Here is a 12,722-nt window from a genome sequence, read left to right on the forward strand (position 1 = left end):
CGGTCTTATATCTTGTTAAAGGTTTAAAGAAACAACAATTTCGTAAAATATTCTCATAATATAGGCTAGAGTTTGAATAAATCAATGTAGATGAACACGACAATTTACAAAAACGAGAATAACGTAGAGGTCTACATGCAATCTTAAGCAGGGTCAAGCCTGAAACTTCGGAGGCTGAAGCGAGTTTAAAGAACATGGTCCACATCTGTTTCGCAATAAAATAATTCTTATATTGAAACTTCTACATTTTTCTTAAACTTGATGTCGGGTCTAAATATGAAACTTTAGTTAATATTAAAATTGGTTTGGGATCGAAGATAGTCCTTAGTGGAAAGTCTAATTCAGTGGTTGAACGAGCTACTCGGTGGAATAGTTGAGTGAATATCTTGGTTTGTATCCTTTTTATTTAAATTAGAAAATGAAATAACTAAGAAACCGCGACTTTCCGAAAGAAGATGTAAGAGAACAAAAAATTTCAACCTTCTTCTTTCTTTTAGGAAGAATGAAGGTGATACTCTTGGTTATGGTCTCACGATGGTCGTCGTAGTGTAGTAATGGTGGTGGTACGTGATGGTGATGGTAGTGCTCGTAGAAGTGTGGTGATGATGATGGTGTTTGTATTAGTGGAGGTATAGTGGTAGTCAGGGTCGTGGCTGAGAATTTGGGGGCCCTGGGCAAATTTCATTTTATAGAAAAATCTGTTAGTACATAGTACAAATGAAGGGAAAATGACTATTTAGGTTTACAAAATTATCATAATAACTAATAACACCTAGAGCTTTTCCTATTAAGTAGAAGTTATCAAAATATTATGGTTAATGGTACATTAAGTTTGAAATAAGATGAGAAATTATTAATCAGGTCATTTCTTATTCTTTTTGTTCCCAGAATACCCTCCTACTAAAACTAATTTTCTCTTCCAAAATATCTCAAAACGTTTTTATGGGTTGTTTTCTCATTGTTCTTCTTCTTCTTTGTTGCTGAATCATGGTGATTCTACGGAGACTTTTTTCATGTAATCGCAGTTATCTCTCTCCATCTCTTTAACAAACAAATCAATCCGACTTTTGTGGCATTCCTAGTCTTCTCATCCTATCAAACTCAAACATTCGGGTAGTCCTCACTTTTTCTTTTTCATTCAATTAAGCTTCTAATTGCTTATTCACGAATCAATTCTGTTTTTATTTTATTTTATTTCTTTGAAATTGAAGGCTTCAAGTTCTAAAGTTTTGGATGAATCAATATATATTCATCATGTGGGTGTTTTGATTCTGCCCATCGGGTGTTTGATGAAATTCCTCAACCGGATTTGCCTTTGTGGAATTCAGTCATATAAAGAAGCTTTATCCATGTTCAGAAAAATGCATCAAAGAGAAATGAAAGTTGATGATTTTACGTACCCGTCTATATTGCTTGATAACAAAAACTGATTTTGAAAAGTATAAACTAGTTTGCAATGCTCTTGTTGATATGTACGCAAAGCATGGCAGCTTAAAATGCGCTTTCAGGGTTTTCCACAGTATGAATGAGCAGGATGTGATCTCATGGACATCTCTGATCACTGGTTAGTCACACCATAGATCCCATCCAGAAGCACTTGAACTTTACCATGAAATGAGAAAAACAGGAATTAAACCAGAGCCATTTGTCATTGCCTGCATTTTCAGTGCTTGTGCAGAACTAACTATGTTAGAATTAATGGGTATGTAAAACGTGATGAATATAAAGAAGCATTAGTTTTGTTTAGAGAAATGCAAGATTTAAAAGTTGATTTTGTTAGACCAAATGAGTTTACCATGTGTAGTGTATTATCGGCTTGTGGTCGATTAGGTGCTCTTGAGCATGGGAAATGGGTGCATGCTTATATAGATAGATGTGGAATGAAAATCGACTTGATGTTAGAGACTTCTTTAATTGATAGGTACGCAAATTGTGGTCGTATTAAAAGAGCTGGATGGGTGTTTAATGGATTAGGAGAAGATAAAGATGTGATGGCATGGAGTGCCATGATTTCAGGCCTTGCAATGCATGGTCACAATGAAGAATGCTGTAACTTGTTTTTGCAGATGCAGAATCATGGGGTGATGCCGACTAATGTGCTTTTTTTGGGTGTTTTGTGTGTTTGGGTTCATGGATGGTCTTGTGGCTGAAGGAATGAAGTATTTTGAGATGATGAGTGAGAAATTTGATATTACTCCATTGATCCAACATTATGGTTGTATTGTTGATCTTTACGGGAGATGGTTTGTTTACATTCATTTTGCTTATGAGTGAGAACAAAAGTTACAGAGATAGTGGTGGGAAGATTAATTTTTTTTTATGTCTACTTAGTTCATGACTATATTAAGACTATAAAGAGTACTCTGAAGTAGATAATGTTTACATTCTAATGATAAATAATCACGTGGTTCGCCGCCTTTTTTAATCCTTTTCGAAACAACTTTAATGTTGTTAGTTATGTTTTTGTTGGGAGTTTAATTGCTTTCTTGTTTCCTAACACTTCTTCTTTTTTGTTTTCACCTTAATTTCTCAACTCTATTTTGGTGTCACCAAAGGATTTTTATTACAAGATTATATTCTCGATTTGCAAATCAAGATTATATTCTGCAAACACAGTTTGCAGTTTACATTATGCAAACGCATGTTTGCAGTTTACATTATGCAAACACACGTTTGCAGAACAGATTGTTGCAAACACACGTTTGCATAACAGATGTTTGCAAACACGTTTGCATAACAGATTGTTGCATAACAGATTGTTGCAAACACGTTTGCATAACAGATTGGTTTTTTTTTTTTTGAAAAAAAATATTGAAAGTGGATCTTGTTAGAAAGCTAATGAAAAATCTTTTCTAAATATATAATTTTTATAGAAATCCGACATCTCAAACAAAAGTTATATCGATTTAAAGTTTAAAGAAAAATAAAAAGAATTTAGTTACACAAAATGACAAAAAAGAGTATTTTAGTATTTGCACACTTTTTGACCTGAATAATAATTTTCAAATGTTTTATACTTTTTCACTCATTTTCTATATTATTTTGACCTATATAGAAATTACCCCATAAATGAATCCATGTATTTTAACAAAAAACCATCATAAGAATTTGGGGACCCTGGGCGAATTTCATTTTATAGAAAAATTTGTTAGTACATAGTATAAATGATTCCATGTATTTTAACAAAAAACCATCATAAGAAAAATTTTCCATTTTAAAATTTCATTTTATAGAAAAATCTAGTCTAAAATCCACAATAACTTAAACAGAACTTTTTTGTTTATTCTAATGATGAAATATTAAGTTTCATGGAATGTAGTGGAGCCTTTCGTACTATAGAAAGTTAGAAACGACAATCTGTTAGTACATAGTATAAATGAATCCATGTATTTTGACAAAAAACAATCATAAGAAAATTTTTCCATTTTATAGAAAAATCCATACTAAAATACACAGTAACTTAAACAAAACTTTTTGTTTATTCTAATGATGAAATATTAAGTTTCATGGAATGTGTGGATCATAATATAAAACTATATAGATTGTTCAATTTGCTACTTATCAAACATGACCAGGGTCAGAACAAAAACTTCTAGTGAGCATGACTAGCTTAAAATAATTGAAAGAATATAATTTATCTTTACAACAAGTTAGAATCTAAGTAATTTTTTGAATATGAGGTCTTTTGTATAATGATTTTCGTATGTATATTTACATATTGATATAATTTTCTTAAATTTTTATTCTAAAAAACAATTCAAAAGTTGAAAACTTATCTGAAATAACAAAATAATTAGGAAAAAGTGTAATGAAGCAGAAACAAAGGTCTATTTAACAGCTGCTCTCAATTTACAAAAGGAGAAAAAAAAACCTAAAGATTTGGAGGTATTGTGACTCGATCTGAGTTTCTTGCATGGAAGCTCGCCAACTTACCAACCATGCTATTGGACATCTCCTATATTCCTTGCCATGGTAAATGATATAAAATAAATTTTGGTGTGAATTAGGAAGTGGGCCCTTTTGGTGGGAGGCCCAGTGCGGGCTGCCCACACAGGCCCGACCACGGGCCTGGTGGTAGCGGAGGTTTAGTAATCGTGGTGGAGGGTGTGATGTGTTGTAATGGAAGTTTGACGGTGGTTTAGCAAAGACAAAAAAGTTTGGTTGAAATATTAAAACAAAAGAAAATTGAAATTTCCACTTATGGTGTGTTTGGATGACGGAATCATAAGTCCAAGTAATTCTTTTTGGTTTGTTTGGCAACTAATAAGAATTCTAGGATTTATTATTATTTGAGTATTTTTAAACGCTTTTTTAAACAAAAATATTGAAGCAATCTTGTTCATGAAATTTCGTTTTTTCAAATATCCTTTCGTTCGTGAACCCTCTGTTTTCATCATTTTCTTTCGAGAACCGTTTTTCCAATTTCTTTTTTCAAAAATAGTTTTTTCAGTAGCCGTTTCTCTTTGAAAACCATTTTTCTCGAAAAAAAAAAATTTCGAAAATTAATTTTCTCTATAATCGAGATTTACTGGACCATTTTTTTCACGAAAATCGTTTTTTTTTTTCCGAAAAAATAACAATTTTTCGGTAAAAAATTGGGTTTGGAGAAAAAAAAAATTTCAAGGAAATACTTTTTTTGTTGATTTTAAGTTTGAAATCTAGATTTATTAATCCAAAATCCTAGGATTTCATACGTACAACCATACCCACTATTAAATGAAATTTTTGAGTCAACAGTCCAAAATCTGGGGGGTAAACCCAAAAAAAATCCACTCTTGCCTAAAAATTAGTTGCAGGTCCAAATGTCAGTTTTTTTTTTATTCCCCTCTTGCCCTTGGACGGGACATGCTGACGTTTTTCTGAAAAAAAAATGTCTGGTAAATAAAATAATTTACCAGTACACGAAAAATTCAAAGTTTCAAAATTTTTTGAAAATTTGAAATTTTCAAACGAAATTTCAAATTCCCGCCAGCAAACCATCTCTTTCCGGTAAATAAAATAATTTCCTGTACACAAAAAATTCCAATTTTCAAATTTTTTTGAAATTTTCAAACGAAATTTTTTTTTCGAAATTTTAAAATTTTCAAACGAAATTTCAAATTCCCGGCCAAATTTTCAAATTTTTTTGAAAATTTTAAATTCCCGGGCAAATTTTGAAATTTTTTTGAAAATTTTAAATTCCCGCCCAGCAAAAGTGTCTAGTACAGAAAAAAATTTCCAGTAAATAAAATAATTTCCCGGTCACAATTTTTTTTTTTCGAAGTTTTGAAATTTTCAAACGAAATTTCAAATTCCCGCCCAAATTTTCAAATTTTTTTACGAAATTTCAAATTCCCGCCCAGCAAAAATGTCTAGTACAGAAAAAAATTTGCAGTAAATAAAATAATTTCCCGAAAAAAAATTGCGTTTCCCGGGAATTTTTCGGTGGCTGTTCCGTAATTTTCTGAACAGTACACATTCTGATGGACGGGTTGTCAGATTATTTTTCAGAAAAAAAATCGTTTCCCGAGAATTTTCGATGGCAATTTTGTAATTTTCGATGGCATGAACGGTAAATACTTTATTTTCTAAGGGCCCTTTACGTAATTTTGACCCCCCAAACTGACACATTGGACCTCCCTTACATTTTTAGGCAACTTTGGGTGGGATTTTCATTTTGGCCCCCTATTTGGACCAATAGCCCAACCCCTCTACAAAATTATTGACATCACCACACTTGTGTTTTTTGGGACTTACTTATTTTTTTATTGTCAAATGACACCGAAGTAGTTCCAATAAAAGTAAGACAAAATAGTATAACTCAAGAAAAAAAGCTTCTAGTTTAGGATTAAACTTGGGTTGTTTAGATTTTATCTTCCCCCGATTGATCTAATGTGACTAATTATTGTTTTTGGTATTTTATTTAAAATAAAGCAACACCCTTGTCTCTTTGTTTGTATTTTTTCGGGAGGCCCTTTGGCCTTTGGACCTAAAGCGAGGTTTTGTTTGCTTCGCCCCTATGGCCGACCCTGATTATAAGATAGGTTAAGTAAGGCTGTTTTTTTTCGGAAAGTGACTACGAAAGTCATTACAATGACATTTGATACATTAAAGATGTGATAAGCACTATAACCGTCGAGTTAAACCTTGAAACAGACGGGCCTAAAGCCCAACTAAACTACTGGCCTAAAACCCAACGAAATAAACGACCTAAAGGCCATCTAACTACATTATTTATACTTTTAACAACTCAAGTTCAAGAACCCATGGATGCCACCTCCTCTGGGAATCGAACCTTGGACCTCTAGGTTTTGAGTTTATGCCAACACTATCAACCGCTAGGACAACCAAGTGTTGACGTAAACTAAGGATGTTAGGAAGCTTAGATACCTCCAGTGTCATATGGACATTATATTTCTTACCCAAACCGTTGAACCTTAGTGTTATGTTGACTCGTCATTACCTCTAAATCTCTTCCATAACTGGTTAAGACTAAGTGAACTTGATGGTAATAGCCATTCTTGTCCATATGAATGGCCTAATTCAAAAGGATCCAAAGTAGAAATTGATAAGGACAGAGAAATCTCTCCCATGATTTGAGCCAATATTTGAATTCCAAATTCAAATGTGCATATCATATTTCCCTCTTCATATTATTTAGTCTTGATTGCATATATTTTCATATATTATCATCTGTTATCATATATTTTAGATATTATTTATTTAGTTAATATTCAGCATATTTTGTAATAATCTAATTATGATTATAAATAGAGCGTATGAATCCCATTCGAGGGACACGGAGAAATTTACCCTTTCATGGTACCTTGAGCTGAAGTATTTTTTCTCTGTCTTATTTCTAATCGGCCTCTCTAATGGCTCCTAATTCTTCATCTTCTACAACTTCCTCCAACATCAACCTCACTTATCCCACCCCGAACAAGTCTTGTCCCACTTGTTTCGATCAAGTTAGACCGCAATAATTATCTAACTTGGAAGAAATAAGTCATCCCTATTATGAAATCACAAGAACTCTATAGCCTTGTTGAACCTAATTCTACCTCTTCCCCTTCCACGATTATTGACCCCGAAACTAACCTACCTATTACTAATCCGACATTCCTCCATTGGACACGGATTAATCAAACAGTTATTTCGTGGCTTAATAACACCCCCACACCTTAAATTCTTTGTCAAACCTCTGATTTCCAAACATCAAAAGAAGTTTTCCATTACCTTGAAGATACATTTTCTACTCAAAATAGTTCTCGTAAGTCACAACTTATGCTTCATCCACAAACTATCAAAAAGAACTCACTCACTATGGCCGAGTACATCGTCAAAATAAAAAAATATTAGATGCAATTTCTACCTCTCATGCACCTATACCAGACATTGAGTTGGTTCTCCATACATTACGTCGGTTAGGATCGTATTATGCTGCCTTTGTTATCGGTTCATCAACATTCATTATCATCTTCAACGGCCTTAGTTGCAAAAACAACAACATATTCTCAATCTTTCAAGCCCACTCACCATCGAGGTAACTACCAAGTACGAGGAGGTGCTCGTGGTGGTCGATCAAACATAAGAGGTCGAGGCCGAGCTCGATCCAATAATCAATGGGGATCTTATTCTCATAATCATGGTTCTTCTTCTTCAATCAGAAAATTGGTCTATTGTTTGCTAGATTTGTGGTCGTAATGGTAATTTGACTTTACAATGTTATCATCGAGATGATTATGCATACCAGCCCAATGATGTCCCTCAAAGTTTCGCTGCCTACCAACCTCAAGAAACGATTGTTGGTCCTAATTATTATGCTGATCTGGTGCATCGAATCATATGACCAATCAGAACCCAGAAGTGGACCTTCGAGAGTCTGTGCATCTAGCCCAATCAGAATCACTATAAGCCTTCAATGAAGTTAAATCACCTGGAACAATATGAATGCCAGCACCCAAAGTTTGTTTTAAGTATTTCAGAATTCTTTTGACCAAATGAAGATGAAAATCTGTGGGAGAGTGCATAAATTGAGCCAAATAGTTAACCCCAAATTAATTATGGTCTAGTCATGTGAGATATTGAAGACCCCCAACCAGGCTTCAATAGATGGTAGGGTCATCAAAAGGTGCACCATCAGAAACTGAGAGTCTCTTACCATAAGGAATAGGAGTAGCACTTGGTTTACAATCCATTAAATCAACTTTTTGAAGCAATTCCAAAGTATATTTCTTTTGAGTGAGTAGAAGACCAGGAGAAAAGGAATTTACCTCAATACCTAAGAAATAGTGGAGTGCTCCTAGTGAAGGATATATGTCCTTAGAGTCTGAAGGTATATCCTTCTGAAGGAATGTCCTTCGACCAAGATGGCAATGCGAATGATTTGGCTCATAGGATAAAAATGACCTTATTCGAAGCTCAATCAATCTGGTTCAATTAGGAGTCTTGATGCTTAGCTAAAAGCCTCTTACGCTTGTCGGATCACTTCAGTTATCCGCGACTAACATAGACCGGATCATACAACGAGTTACCCATAAGAATTGGTAACTTGAACAGTGAGAATAGACTGATGGGAACCTGTAAATAGATGGATACGATCCAGTCTAAAAGATAGAAAGAGTTGGGCTCGGAAGAGAATTTCGAAAAGGTAAAAACCCAATTTTAAGGGGCAACCAGGGATTCCCTTAAGGGGAACTGGCCGGCCTAACTAAAGGGGTGGGCCGGACAGACCCATTAAGGGCTGCTCTGGCCGGCCATACCATGGGGAAACCCTAATTAGGGTTTTACCCATATTAAAGAGTTCCGGTTAGTTTAAACACTAACTTGAGCTTATCTTTTCTGAAGGGACTTTTAGGATTCCTTATTTGAGTATGACTCTACTAAGGTAATGCCTATATAAAGCCCTATTATGAGTTCGGAAAAGGTGTGGAATTTTCTCAGAAGAAAATCATCTCTCTCACACATTTTAGAGAGAAGAAGATTTTAGAGAAAAAGTTCTCATTCTTTCTATCAAGTCTAGAAGAAGCAGTTCTTCATCTCAACCTTCAAGAAGGTCCTAGCTGACTCAAAAGAAGGGAGTTCGAGTTATACAATTCGGTGTCTCAAGTAGAGGAGCTCCACTTGAAGCATTTTATCTTTCGAATACTGATCAGAATTAAGTTCGTGGGAAAGCGAATCTAGGTATTCTTCTTCATTCTAGTTCATTGATATGTTCATGTATAGATCCTGGACAACCTAGTGTTAATCATAAGATGATTGAGATTCCGCTACCAACACAAGTAACATGATTAGGTTATATATTAGGTACGTATGATTCCCAACAGTGGCATCACGAGCCATTTGCATGAAACTATCTTTGGCTAGAACGAATAAGATTCGAACTTTAGATTGATAGATAGAATTGTTTGAATAAAGATTCGGACAAAATTTTGATTAGTTTGAAAAGTTTTAAAACACTTTCAAACATGTATTTGAAAGGGTTTCAATGCATGAAACAGTCAAAATTATATATTTTTGGAAAGGGTTTTCAAAAACGAAAATAACGGACTAAAAATTTTGAAAAACGGATTTCAAAATCATGGATTTTGGGTGGTGAATAGTGCAAAAACAACAGCTAAACACCATTAAAACCAGGAAAAAGAAGGAAGAAGAAGGTTGGAAGAGAGATTTTTGGACAGCTCCAAAAACACAAATCTCTAGCCGGACCGGCCAGGACGCGTCCAGACGATCCAGCAGGTCTCGGGACAGAGTCCCAATACCGTGGAACACGGGACAGGAAGTCCTAGTCCGTCTAGGACCGGGATTCCTGATCCCGGATGGACTGGGAGTCCGAGATGTTCGCATCCCGGACTTCCCAGACGCGTTTAGTCCGAGTTGGACTAGGACGGTCCGAGATGTTCGCATCTCGGATGTCCCAGACGCGTCTTAGCCGAGTCTGGGATTCCCAGTTGGTCTCAGTCTAGGACCGAGACGAGGGACGTGCGTCTAGACGCATGCGTCTGGAGCAACCAGATGCATCTGGGATGCGTCTGGAAGCTTCCAGACGCACCTAGGGTGCGACTGTAACGTCCAGAAGTGTCTAGGACGCGTTTGGCACGTCCGAGACAGCCTTCTGTCCAACCCGTTCCAACCGAGCATGGCCTAGGGCTATGCCGAGCTAGACCGCGTGTAGGACGCGACTAGCCTGAGCCAACCGACTTGGTCTACGACCAATCCCTATAAGTCCGGACTTTTGACTAGCTTGACCGAGACTAGTCAAAGGACTTTTTGACTAAATTTGACTTGAGTCTTTCCGAGCTTGACTTGGACCCATTGGGCCTTGACTCGAGAGGGAGTTTTTCTTGCCTTTTCTTCCGATCCCAAAACACATTTTTTCTGACATGGCCCGGGTTATCCGAGAGGCCAAAACAGAATTTTTCCGAGTTTGATTTTACAAATCACAAAGGAAGAAACTAAGTGGGCCATAAGTCCGAATTTTACGAAAATTAACTTAAAAGCCCATTAGACATAGATATGTCACAATATCCCAATATTAGCTATACGGAACATAGCAAAACCTAGAAACGAATCTGGGCCACATATTTTATTTATGCTTGTCATATATTTTTTGTATGTATATGTGAATGCGTAGTGTAGTATTATTGCCTTTAGTTAAGTAAACGATTCTTGTTTCTAAGCACAAATGAGTATGTGCCCGAATAATACTTAGAGTATAGGGTCTAGAAAAGCCATTGATGAATCTAATGATGAGATCATGATTCAAGTGGGAGTAATCAATGGTGGTTCAAGGATGAAAACCCAAAGAACCGTTAGGCGAACAAGAATAAACTAAAATATGAGATCTTTTAGGAAGGCTCTACTAAGATTTTACAAAAAATCTTACGAGAATTCACATAAAAGCTTACGAATAAAATAACGAATGGTTAAGATAGAGTTCACAGTAACGCAAACCTGATAAAATACGTAATAATCCCTAAAAGAGTTTTGAGTATAAACCTACCCAGAAATAAGATACCTGTGGATCCCTTGTTCATCGATGGTGGATCTGCCTCCGTAGAGTGACACCTTTTACCTCGGGACAATACGGGTAGATCTATGAAGAGGTCTACGCGTTCGAAGTGGTTTTACTCAACGAGTCAGCAAAAGGGTTTTGGATTTCGAGGCAAAGGATTAAGTTTGACACTCGAGTGTGAAACTAATCAACCAAGAGTCATTGGAGTATGATCAGTAAAGATGTTACTCGCCCAGGACGACGGGGTTAAGGGCAGTGCCCTAGTATGCTTAACTTCAAAGGATTGGGATCTTAGAATCGTATTATTCAAACAAGGGATAAAGAATTTTGAATAATATGGCAAAATTGGAAATTTTTATAGGATAACAAGTTTAAGTCACTTTGCATTCTTTACATGTAGTTTAAATTATGACAAACAAAGAAACAGTGAACATCCGTTGGCTCATCGAGGCAATACTAGATTGCCGCGCCTTGAAAAGGGTAAGCCTGTAGGGCCACATGTTTTCAAAATGATCAGTCTTTTTGAGAAACTAGCACGACTTGGAGTCGATCATGACCGGGATTTCGCCACTGATATCATCCTGCATTTCCTTCATAATCGATTCAATCAGTTTAGAATGCACTACAACATGAATGGATGGGATAAATCTTTGGAGGAACTACACGCAATGCTCCAGACAGCCGAAGAGAATATCGCAGTAACTGAACCTAAGAAAGAAGTTTTAATGGTTCAGAAGGACAAAGGATTCAAAAGGGACGGAAACTAGAAGAACAAGAGAAAATTTGGAAAAGCAAAAGGCAAACCAGTTGCCAAAACCAAGAATTCCTCTTCTGACTCCAAGTAAATTCTCCCATTTGACCTGTCCAAACACTAGTATCCTTTATATATATTACTATAGCTCAAGGAAAACACACTTAGTAGACTTAAGGGCTTTGTTTATCCTACCTAATTGCTGCTAGATGTGGATAACATGCAGATCCAAAGACTCTGAGCATAGACAAATCAGGTGATTTCGAGAACAAGACCTCATATGAAGATTTACCATCCAATAACTTGGTTGGAAGTCTATTTATGATGTACGGAGCAGTCTCAAATGATTCAAACCAATATTCTTTGGGCATAGAAGCTTGAAAAGCTAAAGTATTACCCATTTCTATGATCTGCCAATTTTTTCTCTCAATTTTCTCATTTTACTGAGTATAAGGGCAAGAATACCTTAGAGAAATGCCATTGTCATCTAGAAATCTTTTAAATTCTCCTCTGGACAGTTCAAGTGCACCATCACTTTGAAATATTTTAATAGAAGCAAAGAGTAACTCTTCATAGGTAACCTTGAAATGTTTAAAGCATGAGAGACTCTATGATCTTACCTTCATAGGTTAGATCCAGAAGAATCTACTGTAATCATCCACAAAGAGAATATAATACCTTGCTCCTGAAACAGATCCAATTGGGGCAAGATTCCAAATATCACAGTGAATCATATGCAAAAGATTTGGGGTGAGACTTGTAGATAACTCAAATGGTTGACATTTACTTTTGGCAAGTTGACATGATTCACACATTTTATTGAACTCTAAAGAGTCAAGTTGAATCAAGTTTGAGCTATGAAGAGATTTCAAAACACCATGAGCAGTGTGACCAAGTCTTTTATGCCATAGATTTGATGATCTTTCAAAATAGACATATGTGCTTCTATAGGTGTAGGACATTTCTCGAATTCAATAG

General features: G+C 35.7%; 1 pseudogene; it reads left to right on the forward strand.

The window, feature by feature from the left end:
• The first annotated feature begins 554 nt into the window (after positions 1 to 554).
• On the forward strand, positions 555 to 2,150 carry LOC147557192 (pentatricopeptide repeat-containing protein At3g62890 pseudogene; annotated as a pseudogene).
• Positions 2,151 to 12,722: the final 10,572 nt, after the last annotated feature.

Source organism: Eschscholzia californica, unplaced genomic scaffold (genome assembly GCF_041429995.1).
Source record: "Eschscholzia californica isolate CP2 unplaced genomic scaffold, dmEscCali1.0.p SCAF_2, whole genome shotgun sequence".
Lineage (NCBI taxonomy): Eukaryota > Viridiplantae > Streptophyta > Magnoliopsida > Ranunculales > Papaveraceae > Eschscholzia > Eschscholzia californica.